The 12,725-nt window shown below is 40.3% G+C and overlaps 1 long non-coding RNA gene across 2 annotated transcripts in view; it reads right to left on the bottom strand.

Annotated features, from left to right (window-relative positions):
* Positions 1-39: 39 nt before the first annotated feature.
* Positions 40-12,725, bottom strand: part of LOC135432721 (uncharacterized) — a 39,651-nt gene continuing 26,965 nt past the window's right edge. Inside the window, exons 2-4 of one of the 2 annotated variants that reach the window (XR_010436952.1) lie at positions 4,594-4,699; positions 4,387-4,514; positions 40-356 (exon numbers count right to left, since the gene is read on the bottom strand). This is a non-coding gene — a long non-coding RNA (uncharacterized LOC135432721). Of the gene's footprint in view, positions 357-4,386; positions 4,515-4,565; positions 4,700-12,725 lie in introns of both variants that reach the window. The other variant, XR_010436951.1, reaches the window with a different exon arrangement.

The following is a 12,725-nucleotide window of genomic DNA, read 5'->3' as shown; positions in this document are numbered from 1 at the left end:
CAAATTTGCACAAAAATTCCACTACTTTTTTTTTTTTTTATTTATTTATAGCATTATTTTAATTTTCCTGTTCTTATGATAACAACATAAATTAAATTTATTTGAAAATTTACAATACATGTTTTGGACCATATCTGGCAAGAATTAGATCCTGTAGGTTCGCTAGGACTATATCCATGGTATGGCATAACCAAGGATATATGGATCAACTAGGAACCAACTGTTTTAATTGTTTTTATCCTTGGGCACGCCAGTAGGCGGTACGGCGGTAGTACCGGTCCTTACGAGTCCAAAATAGTATAATTGAACCCCTTGATTTTTAATTTAATTTAATGCCAATCCTTTATTTCATCGATCTGTGAAGAATAAAACACATTTTAATACAGGTCAAACAAAATGTATAAGGGTATTTTGAAAAAGTAAAATGGCCATAACTCGGCCATATCCTTGCAGAATTTCAAAGGATATGGTGCGTTAGGATCGTGGAGACCAACTGCAACGGTTTGCATAAAAAAATTGGGGGGTCATCTAAGAATCATGGACTTGGAAAATTTTCAGTCGCGGGGCCAACGAAAATTGGCTGAAATCACAAAAAATCAATAAAATTGCAATATCTCTGAAACTACAAGGACGATCTCGATGTCCTTTGGCCAGTTGGAAGTCCTTGTCAATATAATTTTTTTGAAACAGGACTCGTCAGGATACGCAAGGATATAACCGAGTTATAGCCTATTTTCTTTGCACGAAATTGTCCTTAAGACTTCGCTGTCTGAAGGACTTTCGTCCTTTGGCTTGTATATTATTCAATGGGAGGGTGAGGACTATTTGCTGTCCAAAGGACATCCCGATAGTCCTTCAAATGGCAAATTTAGCCCGGATTTGTTCGATTTTAGCAACTTTTGCGACCAAACCCCTAGGCCAAATTTCAGCAATATTTTTTGTCGAATCATGAAAATCCTTAAATGCCAGTCGATAGTCCTTCTTGCCACGAGTTCAAAAAGGTATATCCTTTTGATATCCTTCAGGATTTGAAAGAGTTATGACTATAAATATAATGTCCTTTTTACAAAAGTAGCCATATTTCGGCAAACACAAGGACGATTTGGATGTCCTTTAACCACTTTATGGTTCTTGTCCACAGGAATTGTGTGACACATGACTTGCCAGGATCTGCAAGGATACGGCTGAGTAATAGGCTTATAAACTTACGAAACAAATGTCTCTATATCTTTGCGGTTTAAAGGACTTTTAGCTTCTTTTTTTTGACATTCTCAATAAGGAGGATGCGGACAATCGGTCGGCCAAAGGACATTGGGATTGTCGTTGAAATAGTCGAGTTATGGACGATCTAGTGATAAATATCCTTGTCAGAAATATAGACATAGCTCTGTCATATCCTTATCCTCAGGGTCGACGGAAATGAAATGAAAACTTTGATTTAACCCCCCGATTTTTTAAGGAAATAACTGAACAAATTCAAAACGGTATAACATTTCATTATCAGACGTTATTTACCCGAGTTATTAAAAAAAAATTACCAATCGTTCGAATCGACCCGATTTTAATGCCAACCGGTAGAACTGATTCTTACGAGTCCAAAATAGTGTAGTATTCCAAAATCGGATATTATTTATATATTATATCTCACAAACTAAAAGAACAACGCAGAACTTCATTAGCGAGTTGAGAGCCCTGATTAAAATGAGTATTATGACAGAGAACTTTTCGGGATACCGTATACGAGTCTAAGACACTTTTCACTTACAAAAAGTCTAGTTTTCTATGTCCTTTTTGTTGGATATGCTGAATTTCCAAGCTGAGAACTCTTTGTTACTCAAAGGACATCAGAATGGCCTTTGTAATGGCAATGATTTAAAGATTTTGGTGTATATTTTAATTTCTCGATTAATCGGTAACTAAAAGGACAATTTTTATGGCCACGTTCAATCTGGATTAGAATTTCTCGGAGCCGTAAAAACGATCGAAACAAAATGTATTCATTTTAAAGGACGCTTAACAAGTTTTCTACGGCCGCAAACTGGATGAATGACTAAATAAGGCCGGAAAATAGCCGCTAGTATTTAAATAATTTAAAAAAAAAAGCATTTAAATAAAACAAAAGAGCTGATTCTTGCTGATTCGACTCAATCGAAACTGTGCAATCGGATAATTCGAATTGAAATAAATGTTCAATTAAATATGTTCAAGTTTCAGTTAGAATGCCAATCAAAATTGCGCATACGCCGGATGGGCCAATTTTATAAATTTCTTCTGGCATTTATTGTCGCAATTTATTGCAAGAGAATCAACAAATTGTTATTTGTTTAATGCCAAATGCATTTTAATTGAGTTATTGTTGAGTTAAATACGCCAACAATTAGAGAATGTGCCTGGACATGCCACAAGAGGCAAGCAAGCAGAGGCTGCAACAATGCCCAGCATGTTGCTGGCGACGAGTGTAAATGACGCACTGTGGCTTATCCTTGTTGTTGCTAGCACTCAAAACTCGCACTCGTATACACGTGCACACGCATACACGCACACAGGCACACTTAAAGCGTCATTATTAGCACAACACACACACACAGACACACACGCACACACACAGAGCTGCACAGGTCAACCATTATGACCACTTGCTGTGAGCTCATCGTTGGCCGGACGTCGTGTTGACATACTTCTGCCAACAGTTGATCTTGTGGCCAACCGCAGGCATGCGGATTTAATCCATAAAGGATACGCATACAGCACAAGCACACGCATTACAAATGCCCATGAGTGTGCGTGCGTGCGTGCGTGTGCGTGTGTGTCTGTGTGTGAGCTTGTGAAATTTTAAGCACGTCCGTTCGGGTCTAACGAGCCACGTTTCATACTCCGCATTCCCTTGTTCCTGTTGTCTCGACTCGCTTGAAAGTAGGAAAATCTGTTGAAAATTGTGTAGCCCACAAATAAAGACACACACACATACACACACACACACGCGCATACGCACACACACAGAGGCACAGCTGAGCCGTTATATTAGTTTACAAATCACACGTAATAACAATTGACACACAGACACGCCCAGCAGCCCACTTAGCCCCGCCCACATGCTGACACACGTTGTGCGACATTTGTTTGGCTTTTGGGTTAATTAAAATATACGCACACACACACACACACACACACACGCACGCCTGAAATGAATTCTGATGCAAACTCAACTTGCAATTAGATGAGGCATAAAATGTGGTCAGCTGTGCGTGTGTGTGTGTGCGTGTGTTAACTGTAAACATTGCAAATTCTCTTTTTGCATAAAATTCATTTTTAATTTCATTTTATTTTGCCAATGAAAATGATTAACGCTGACTGCACTCGTTTGCGTACGTGTCTGTGTGCCTGTATATGTATGTGTGTGCGTGTGTGTGTGTGTTTGTGTAAAAGTGTTGCATAAATAAATTAAAATCAATGAAAAAAATAAGAAATGACCACAAAAGCGCAGCTGTGTCTGTGTGTGTGTGTGTGTTTGTGTGTTTGTGAGTGTGATAAAAATTGGCCATTTTAACATGCGCATTATTACAATTAAAATTAATTTAATAATAAATTTCAAAATAATTACAAGTCACTCGCTTAAATAAACGTTTGCCCGATTTTAACGGTTGCGTGCTTTAGTCGGGAGTGCCCGACTAGGAGATACCCTACATTGCACATTAACTGCGTTGTTTAGCGTTCGATCTTTATGAAATTTGGAGTGCATATATATGGCATTCATATGTTCGTTTATACCAAAGCCAAAGCCTCAGCTATATAGCTAAAAATATGATTTTGTTACAGTTTTGTGTGGTTCGGGAAAGGTATTTAAAAAGCTAAACATTCTATATCTATATCTTTATGAAGTCTTCATCCTGCATACAACATATTGTGTCTCTTATAAGCTTCGAGCTATAGCTCAGAAAAGGCATAATGATATTGATTTTCCTAGAAATGGGACAAGCTATCTATTATTACAAGCCATCTTGATTAGGGCAGAGCCACGTTGGAAATTTAAAGTCTTTAGCTCTTATAACCCCCAAAATCGACTCATTTATATGCATGCAGACATATTGACATCTAACCAGACAGACAGATAGACAGACAACACAAGGACATGGCTAGTTCAACTCATCTATATAAATATATACACTTTCTATTGCCTGTTACACACACTTGCACAAAGGCATTATACCCTTTCAACACATTTTATATGTGTGCAGGGTATAACGAAATAAAATAAAAAACAATGAAATATATGTAAATAAAAGTATCTCAATCAAGTGTACATATGTTCATAGTATATGTACATGCTATAGTCATCTATATGTTTATACACACGAGGGCAGGCTGAAAAGTGCTTAAATAAAATACCTTTTTGTATAGATTTATTTCATTTTGAAGCATTGTCCCCATTTTTCCAGCAGTCCTCCAATTTTCTTATGCTCTGAATTTCCTCCAAATAGTCTGCATTTGTCTTCCTTTAAGCCATTTCTTCGAGTCTGCAAATAATACAAATAAAATATGTAGATCTAGTTCGTCTACTTAACTACTTTTCAGCCTGCCCTCGTGTGCGCACACCTCTCCAATTGGCAATCTGCTGCAACTGGTTGGCAGCCCAGGTAGAAGTCAACGATTCGCAAAATTCGTACAGCTTAAATGTGGGTCTTTTGACTTTCGTATGGAGCTTGTGAAGTAGATAATTAATAAATATATATTTAGATATTGTTAATACAGCAATTTAATATAAATGACTTATAAATACAGTTAAAACTAAATCTAAATGTGTGTTGAATATCTGTGCAATTGATATATAAAAAGTATTAGGCTTATTAACTGATTGACTTAATGACTGATTGATAACAGTGCACAGCCAAATAGATGTATGCTAGATGTGATGTAAGTGCATATTAAAAAGACGCTTTAAAAAATTCATTCGCAAAGGTGAGTGCAAGATTGTCAGGACTACAATTAATTAATTGTCTGACTGACTTCAGTTTTTGAAATTTAAAAAATGTTTGAAACAATACGTGTCTTGACGTATTAAAAGAAACACGCACAAACGAAAGATAATTAAGAAAAGGATTTTAATTAAAATAAAAACAACATTTATTTACAACAATATTTATCTTGCGCCAGAAACAGTGTTCTGTGTATAAATAATCTGTATTTCTTATAAAGGTATCTTTATATCATAAACGATAAGCAAACTGAATGCATATCCTGCTCGTAGTCACATTATATTTTTCCTCCTCTATGATATAGTCTTGGTTAGAGCATTCAGTAACCGATATGCTCTACTTATAAACCCAACACATCAAACAATGCAACATTTTCCCTGCACTTTCCACAATTTTCGCGAAAATAAATGCAGCACAGATTCGTTTGCGTGTGTGCGCTTGTCTGCCTCTGTTACCTGCCCCCGCTCTTTCGCTCCTTTTGTTTATATTTTTTTTATTTTTTGTTAATTTGTATGGAAAATCACTTTTTGCGAAAAATCCATTTAAAAATTACGCTGTTTTTATAAGGTAACAATGCATACAACAATTTACACACGCGCACGCTGCAAATTTGCATAACATTTGCCCGGGCAAACACACGAGAGCAAAGGATGTCACACCCATACACATACACACAAATCCACAAACACACGCACACACACACGCACACACACACGCACACTCAACTGGTTTGCCCAAGCGTATAAATTCACATAATAAGTCTGTGTCGGTGTCGGCAGATCTCTCTGAATAATGTGGATGCTGCGGCTGATGATGATGCGCCGCGTTGCACGTTGTTGTTGTTGTTGCGCCCTCTGCTGTGGTTGTTGTTGTTGTTGTTATCAGAATTGATTCGCGACAACAACAACAACAAGAAGCACAGCTACGACAACGATATCATCCGCCTGCCTCAACGCCCACACACATATTGCTGATGCTTGGCTATGGTTGATGATTGGAGTTGTTTTAAAGGTGTGTGTGTGTGTGTGTGTGTGTGTGTGGGTGCAGAGAGAGAGTGGGGAGAGAGGGGGCGGTTTTGACTGAGGGTTGCTCTGTAATGGCCAGTGTAATGACATGTGCAGCCCGGCCAGACCGCTGTCTACATCACAACATGCCCCAGACATCAGTCGGTTGCCGGCTGCGGTTTCAAATATTGCAAAATTGTAAATGTTTTACTCGTATTATTGTTGTTGTTCCTGCTGTTGTTGTTGTTGTTGTTGTTGTTGCTGCTGCTGCTGTGACATCTGGCGGCTTTGTTGTTGCTTGTTGGTTTATTGTAAATTACTGGCTATAAATTAAAATAACACACTCGCTAAATGCGTAATCAAAGGTTGGGCCTTCCTTTTTCAGCAGCATACAATTTGTTTGTTTATAGATTGGCTTATTTTTGATAATAAATTAAATAAATGAACTAGCTAAATGAAAAGCGCAGCTGCCATTTGAAATACGATGAAGTCAATTAGCCTATGGGAGCTCGGTTCGGTAATATATCCTGCACATGAGTGGGGAACCGGAGAAGGGACAAGGTAATAATTTCTAAGAAAATTCGACTCACTCACTTTTTCCGTATCTCTCCCTCAACTACTCTTCTTTATCTCTTTCTTTTCTTTAAGCTTTCTCCTCTATTTGCTTTCTTGGTTCCTCTGGCTTTCTCGGTCTCTCTCTTTCGATCTTACATTATTTCCTACTCTCGCTTACACTCTCAATATCTAGTTCTGATACGCAATGACTCGTTTTAGTCTCTCTCTCTCTGTCGCACTCTTATTGTCTCCTGCTTTCTTGTTTCTTTTCTCTCGTTCGGCATCTTTCGTTTTCTCTGTATTTCAGTCTCTCCACCGCAGACGCCACTACTACTCTCTGTCTTTCACATTTTTCTCATGCTAACGCAACACACTTAAATGCCGCCTTTCTACGCGATTTTCAAAAATGCAAGTAATGCTTCAATGTTTGCTGCTTATTGTGTTCTAAATATACTGGCGATGAATATATTTATTGCTCTGAGCCGAGACACTGCAGTTAAGGAATTCTTGTCTCAGTTTTCAGTGACTTATTTTAGAAGCTTTAGCTTCGCGTCGAACTTAAAGCAGACAATGGGACCATGAGAACAATCAGGAACATGTACAGGCCCAACCAGCTACAATAGACTCGCTGCTGGCGGCTTTCATTGGTTTTTGTTTCATGTTGTTGTTAACGGCGAAATTGCGTTGAATGCTACCTGCCATTTGGCGGCACATGCAGCAACAGCAGCAGCAGCAGGTGAATGGGGTGGCATGCAGCATGGAGCCGCACATTAAGTAAATGCCTGCCTATGTGCTATATACAGGACTATATGTGCATATGCAAGGGTACGTTATATAAGCCAACAGACAAGAGACGGCAGATGGAAGACGGGATACGGTAGACGGGGGACTACGGGCTAAAGGTGCTCGCTGCTCGTTGTTCGTTGAGTGTTGCTCGTTGCTGGTTGTTCCTTTGGCGTTTATTTGTAGCCAGAGTTTGGTTTGGTTCGTTTGTTTGTTTGCCTGCCAGTCAGCGCTGGATCCTAGCTGCATCCTCTGGCAGCCGCAACAGAAGCAACTTTTCCATTAAATCTTCTGTCCGTTTGTCGGCGTCGTCTCGTCTCGTCTCGCCCTGTCCTGTCCTGTCCTCTGCTGTCCTGCTCTCAACGTTTTCAGTGTGCTTGTGTGTGTGTGTGTGTGTGTGTGTGTGAGGTTTAAGCGCTGCCTTTAACTGTGTTGTCTGCTGTTTGCCATTGTCATTGTCTAGACTCTCGACTCGACCTGTCTCTAGTTTCTGCTATTGGCATGGCCCAAGCTGCGTATGCGCAATATTTGGCCATGGCAAACTTAAAATAATCATACGCACCGTTGTGCAATATACAAAAAACGCCAGCTTTTGCTTTTTATTTTGTTTTGCCGAGTTCAAAGTCCACAATGTCCAAATAGCTTTAGCGATACTCGAATGCCGAAAATGCCAAAGCAGCTCCTTTGTATTTATATTTGTATTTGTCTATAAATAAACGAGCTGCCCTTGTTGTCCTTGTTGTCGTCCTGTCTGCCGTATTTGTTGACATGTAATTGCAACTAAATATTTTAAATTGCTTTAAAATAAAGCGTTCGCTTCCCTTTCTCGCTCACACTTTGGTGCTGGGCTATCTCATCCAAAAGGTTATGCAAATGACAAAGTTTCCTCTTGGCTCGGCGCAGGATGCGCATCCACCAGGCAGACTGCACACAGTTGTGGTGCTGGATGCCGCCTGCACCGTTTGAGTAAATAACATACATAAAACTCGTATTTGTACACAGCATACGTGTAAACACTGTGCAGCAGCAGCTGGAGGAGCCGCTGGGAGAGTGACAGTCGGGGTCCTGCAGCAGCAGAGAGCATCATGCAATTTCTGTTTGCATTTTACATTCAGCTGCGTGTCGGTATCGGGATACCTGGGTTCTTGTGTGGGTGACTGCCTCCCTGTATACATATATATGCATATGCGTTCGTGAGTGTGTGTGTGTGGAAATATGTGCAAATGCTTTTATCAACGGCATTCGTTAAACAACAAATAATCACATAAAAGCTCACCAAACTAAAGACTAACAAATGCTCTGCAATTCATATTCAATTCAACCAAATTAATGCATAAGTCTGGCATTTAAAGTTAACTTGACCTTACTGCTTACTATATTTACTGTGGTTGCTATATTATATTCCTTAGTATTTTCCTTTCAAGTTCTTCTGTTTGCTGTTTGTTGATCATCAATCAGTCAGCTATTCAGTTAATCAGTGAGTCAATCAATCGTTCCTTTTAACGTTTGAACTGCGTGTTAATCACCAATGATTCTGTTACTTTCTTCTTTAGTCACTCAGCCAACCAGTCCGCCAAGCAGTAAGTCAGTCAACCAGTTAATCAATCAGTCAGTCAATAGCGAATCATTCTGTTACATAGTCAATCATAGTCATCAATCAGTCAATCAATCTGTTGCTCCATTAGTCGCCAAACATTCTGTCACTTTGTTAGTCAGTCAGTCCGTCAACTAGTCAGTCATTCATCCAGTTGTTCAATCAATCAGTCAACCACCCATTTTATAAACTAGTCAATCAATCAGTCGGTCGGCTTACAGTTTGGGCGGACGTTGATCACTAAACAGTCGCTCATTAAATCAGTCAACCAATCAATCAATTTCTCTGTCAATCAGTAAGGCAGTTAGTCAATCAGTTAGAATAGTAATTTATATATATTGTTTTCGAATAACAACGAAGTTCCATAAATAGTCTGTTTTAGCGAGCTTTTATCTATTCTATTACCTCAGACTATTCGTTCCCACACATTCTATGTTTTCTTGATTGTTAGAAATAAAACTTTGATGTATCAATTTAATCAGAAAACGATTACTTTTAAAAACAAACAAAGTTTATATTGAGAGACTAGAAGGAGGGGATGGATTGTTGTTGGGCTGAATGTGAGTGACAGTTGAGCGACGATTAGTTGTAGTTTAATGCACATATTTAAGCGGTTTATTTGCTTATTTATTTATGCACAATTTATGCCTAATTGATGTCAGCTATGCGCAGTGGCAGTTGCCGAGTTGGCGCTGTAATTAACACCAAAACACCCAGCGAGCATGTCGGCAGTCACTTAAAGCGAATTCAAAATGCCCGCAACGCAGCCAAGACCTTCAATCATCAATCAGTCAAGTAATCAATCATTCAATTGCATACTTTTTTTTCTCTATAATACCAAGTCTCGCTGGGGGTAAAACTCGTTTGGCAGCGATGACAACGACATTGGCCACATTCTCCAGGTAACTCGCTGCACGCTCCACGCTGCACGCTCCACACTCCACGTCCCAGTGGCTGTGAGAATATGCAACGGCGAGTCGTTTAAGTCATAAATAGTTACACTCAATGACAGTTATGTGTGCAAATATGAGCCAGACATATATTCGAACGGGTATTCACGGCCGGCACTCACCCATCTGATGCACGCTCATCCTAATCAGCTACGATTTGGAGTAGGACGGTAAAAAACAAAAAAAGAAGCTGCTGCTGGCTTAATTAATTAGGCGCGTGCGCTAATTGCTTAGTGTCCTGTTTGTTGTTGTTGTTGTTGTTGTTGTAGTTTTTGCTGTTTGCAATTAGCCGGAACATGCGCTTTGGCGCCTGCGCCGCAGAAACCAGTTGGCGAGCAGTGAAAGCATGTGCTGCAGAGAGAAGGGGAGAGGAATAGAGCGAAAGAGAGCGAGAGAGAGAGAGAGAGAGAGAGAGAGAGAGAGAGAGAGCGCGTACGCTTTGACATTTATCAACGCTCAATGGCATAAAATTAATTAACAAAATTAATAAAACATTTTTTTAACAACCTAAACTCGAGCAACCAGTAAAAAATATTAATTAACTCAAATACTTTTAGTGGCTGCTCCCGCGGATACCGCATCAGCAACAGCAGCAAAAGCAGCCACGTCCTCCATGCTCCGTCCTCCATGTTGCATCCTCCAACTGGGCAAGTCGTGCGTTATACAATAATTAAGTTTTCAGCACCTGCGTGCGCGCTGACTTGGAGCTGCAGCTGCCTCAACATGGGCTTCGCAGAAGCCGGTCGCAGCCGTTGGGACAGGGCCGCTTTACGGTCTGGGCGCCAGCTGTAATGGGGCGCAGTGCTTCATTGCCTAAATTTAGCTAATAGTTTTGTGCCTTATTTTAATATTCAATAATGATGTTCATATCGAAGTTAATAAAACAGCGGCCAGTCCCTAAAAAGAACTGGCGATGGTTCAGTTCACAGTTGAAAACATTATCTGCAGATTATTCATTACGGGTTGAGGTTCAAATATTTTAAAGACTACCGGTTCGATTGAACGTTAGCTCAGTTTTTAATGGGAGACTAGTTTAGTTCATGTATTGATTCACGGTTAAAATACCAGACTCTAACCGGTTTTCAGTGCTGCTTAACCTGGGCCTGTTTACGACCTCGCTGCGCTCCTGTTGCGTTATCCAAAAACTGTCGCTTGATCAGTTGGCTTGCCACTGTGTTGGCAACTGTGGCGCATGTTTGGGCCATTTTACAAGCATAGCCAGTTTCAAATTTCATTCCGGCTGCCACTAGCCCGCTCCGCCATGCCCCCGCCCCCCATGGCCAACTCCTCTGCTGGCAGCCGCTGGATTCTTGGCAACGCAGGCGACTCTGCAACTGCCGCTCGCACTGGGTGCGTGTGTCTGTTGACGTGTTGTTGCACATGCGCATTAACCCGGCCACAAATTGTAATTACCACAACGCATTACAACATAATTCCCAATTGAGTCCTTCGCTCCTCGCCATATTTCGGGTGTGAATTTAATGATACGGAACAACAGCATCCAGTTGGGCCAGAAGAAAGTTCGCCCCAATTGCCGGGACCAAGTGAAGGGCATCGAGATGTTGGAACGCGCCGATCTGTGGTAATAACATAATAGCCCAAAATATTGTGTATTGGCATTGGAATTCAATTAGCAGACGGCAGTTAACTCATGTGAAGGGATGCCGCCTGGCCGCATCCTCCATGCTGCTGCTTCTGCTGATGTCCAGTGGCCACTTCCACTTTGAGGTCAATAGTTTTTGCAAATTGCTGTTTGCTGTTTGTCGTTTTTAGCAACCGGCTCAGGTGCGGGACGGCGCGGCGCGGCGCGGTTGTCCCTAACCCTGTCCCTGGCCCTGTACTTGAGCTCCCGACCAGTTTAGAAGCTCTTTCTTCTCCTTCTCTCTGTCTCTCTCTCGTTCTCTCTCTATCCGAGCACACGTGCAGGCGACCAGTTTGGTAAGCTCTAGACAAATTGCTTGGACCACGTCCAACTGGGCACTGTGGCTATTCGCATACGAAGAAGATGCCATCAGGTGTCGAGTGTTTTGTCAGCAATATTTGCGTTTGGCCTCACTAAATGGCAATGAGCTGCACCGAGAGACTCAATAGAACCGAGCGTAATTGTCAAAATAAAAAATAAAAGGAATCCGGTTGGGTTTTTAACCAACCTTGCTTAAAAATTCTTCAGATCATACTGAATGCAAGTCCCAATGCGCCAAGCTAGACTCCAATGGGCAGCCTTACAGTTAAGGAGCAGTCTTCATATATTGAAAATACATTTCATAAATTAAAATTGGCCTAACTAATCAAGACCTAATGATATAGCTGATCTCAAACTTAATTATGTATAGGTAAATCTACGGGATAAGAGAAAATTCCACTCGCAAGTGTGGAAAATAGGTGGAAAACGTTAATGTTACATTTTTTTGCTTGCTTTACACTTCAAAGTATCTTGTGAAAACTCAATAAAGACGCATTATGTGTTACAAATTAAATAAATAGGGCCCTTCTATGTGATTCTCATGAACTTATGAGTTGTTTTAATAAAAAGTTCCATTGGCAATCTATTAAGCTTTTCTTCTGCACATATCTACATGAATATTTATACTTTACATATACGAATATGAGAACATAATGTAAATAGTTAAATGCTTAAAGTAGTAAATAAAATGATCTTTTCGAGTCGCGTAACTTACTTGTTTTATCTTATTTAAATATAATATATAAATAGCAGCTGGTTCAGCTTGAAGACTGGAACCGAATCGCTACCTTTGGCCAGTTTGTGACCAGTTTCGTTGGCTCTGGCAACTGTGGGAGTTTGGTTTGGGCAAACTTGACCCAGGTCTAGGCGCAGAGTCTGGAACATGGACTACGTTTAGTTGAA

This window comes from Drosophila montana, unplaced genomic scaffold, assembly GCF_035044405.1.
Source record: "Drosophila montana isolate Dmon_TW-CO22-7 unplaced genomic scaffold, ASM3504440v1 contig_3213_1, whole genome shotgun sequence".
NCBI classification, from domain to species: Eukaryota; Metazoa; Arthropoda; class Insecta; order Diptera; family Drosophilidae; genus Drosophila; species Drosophila montana.
Note: the sequence above shows the minus strand (reverse complement) of the source record. Positions and strands in the feature narration are given on the sequence as shown.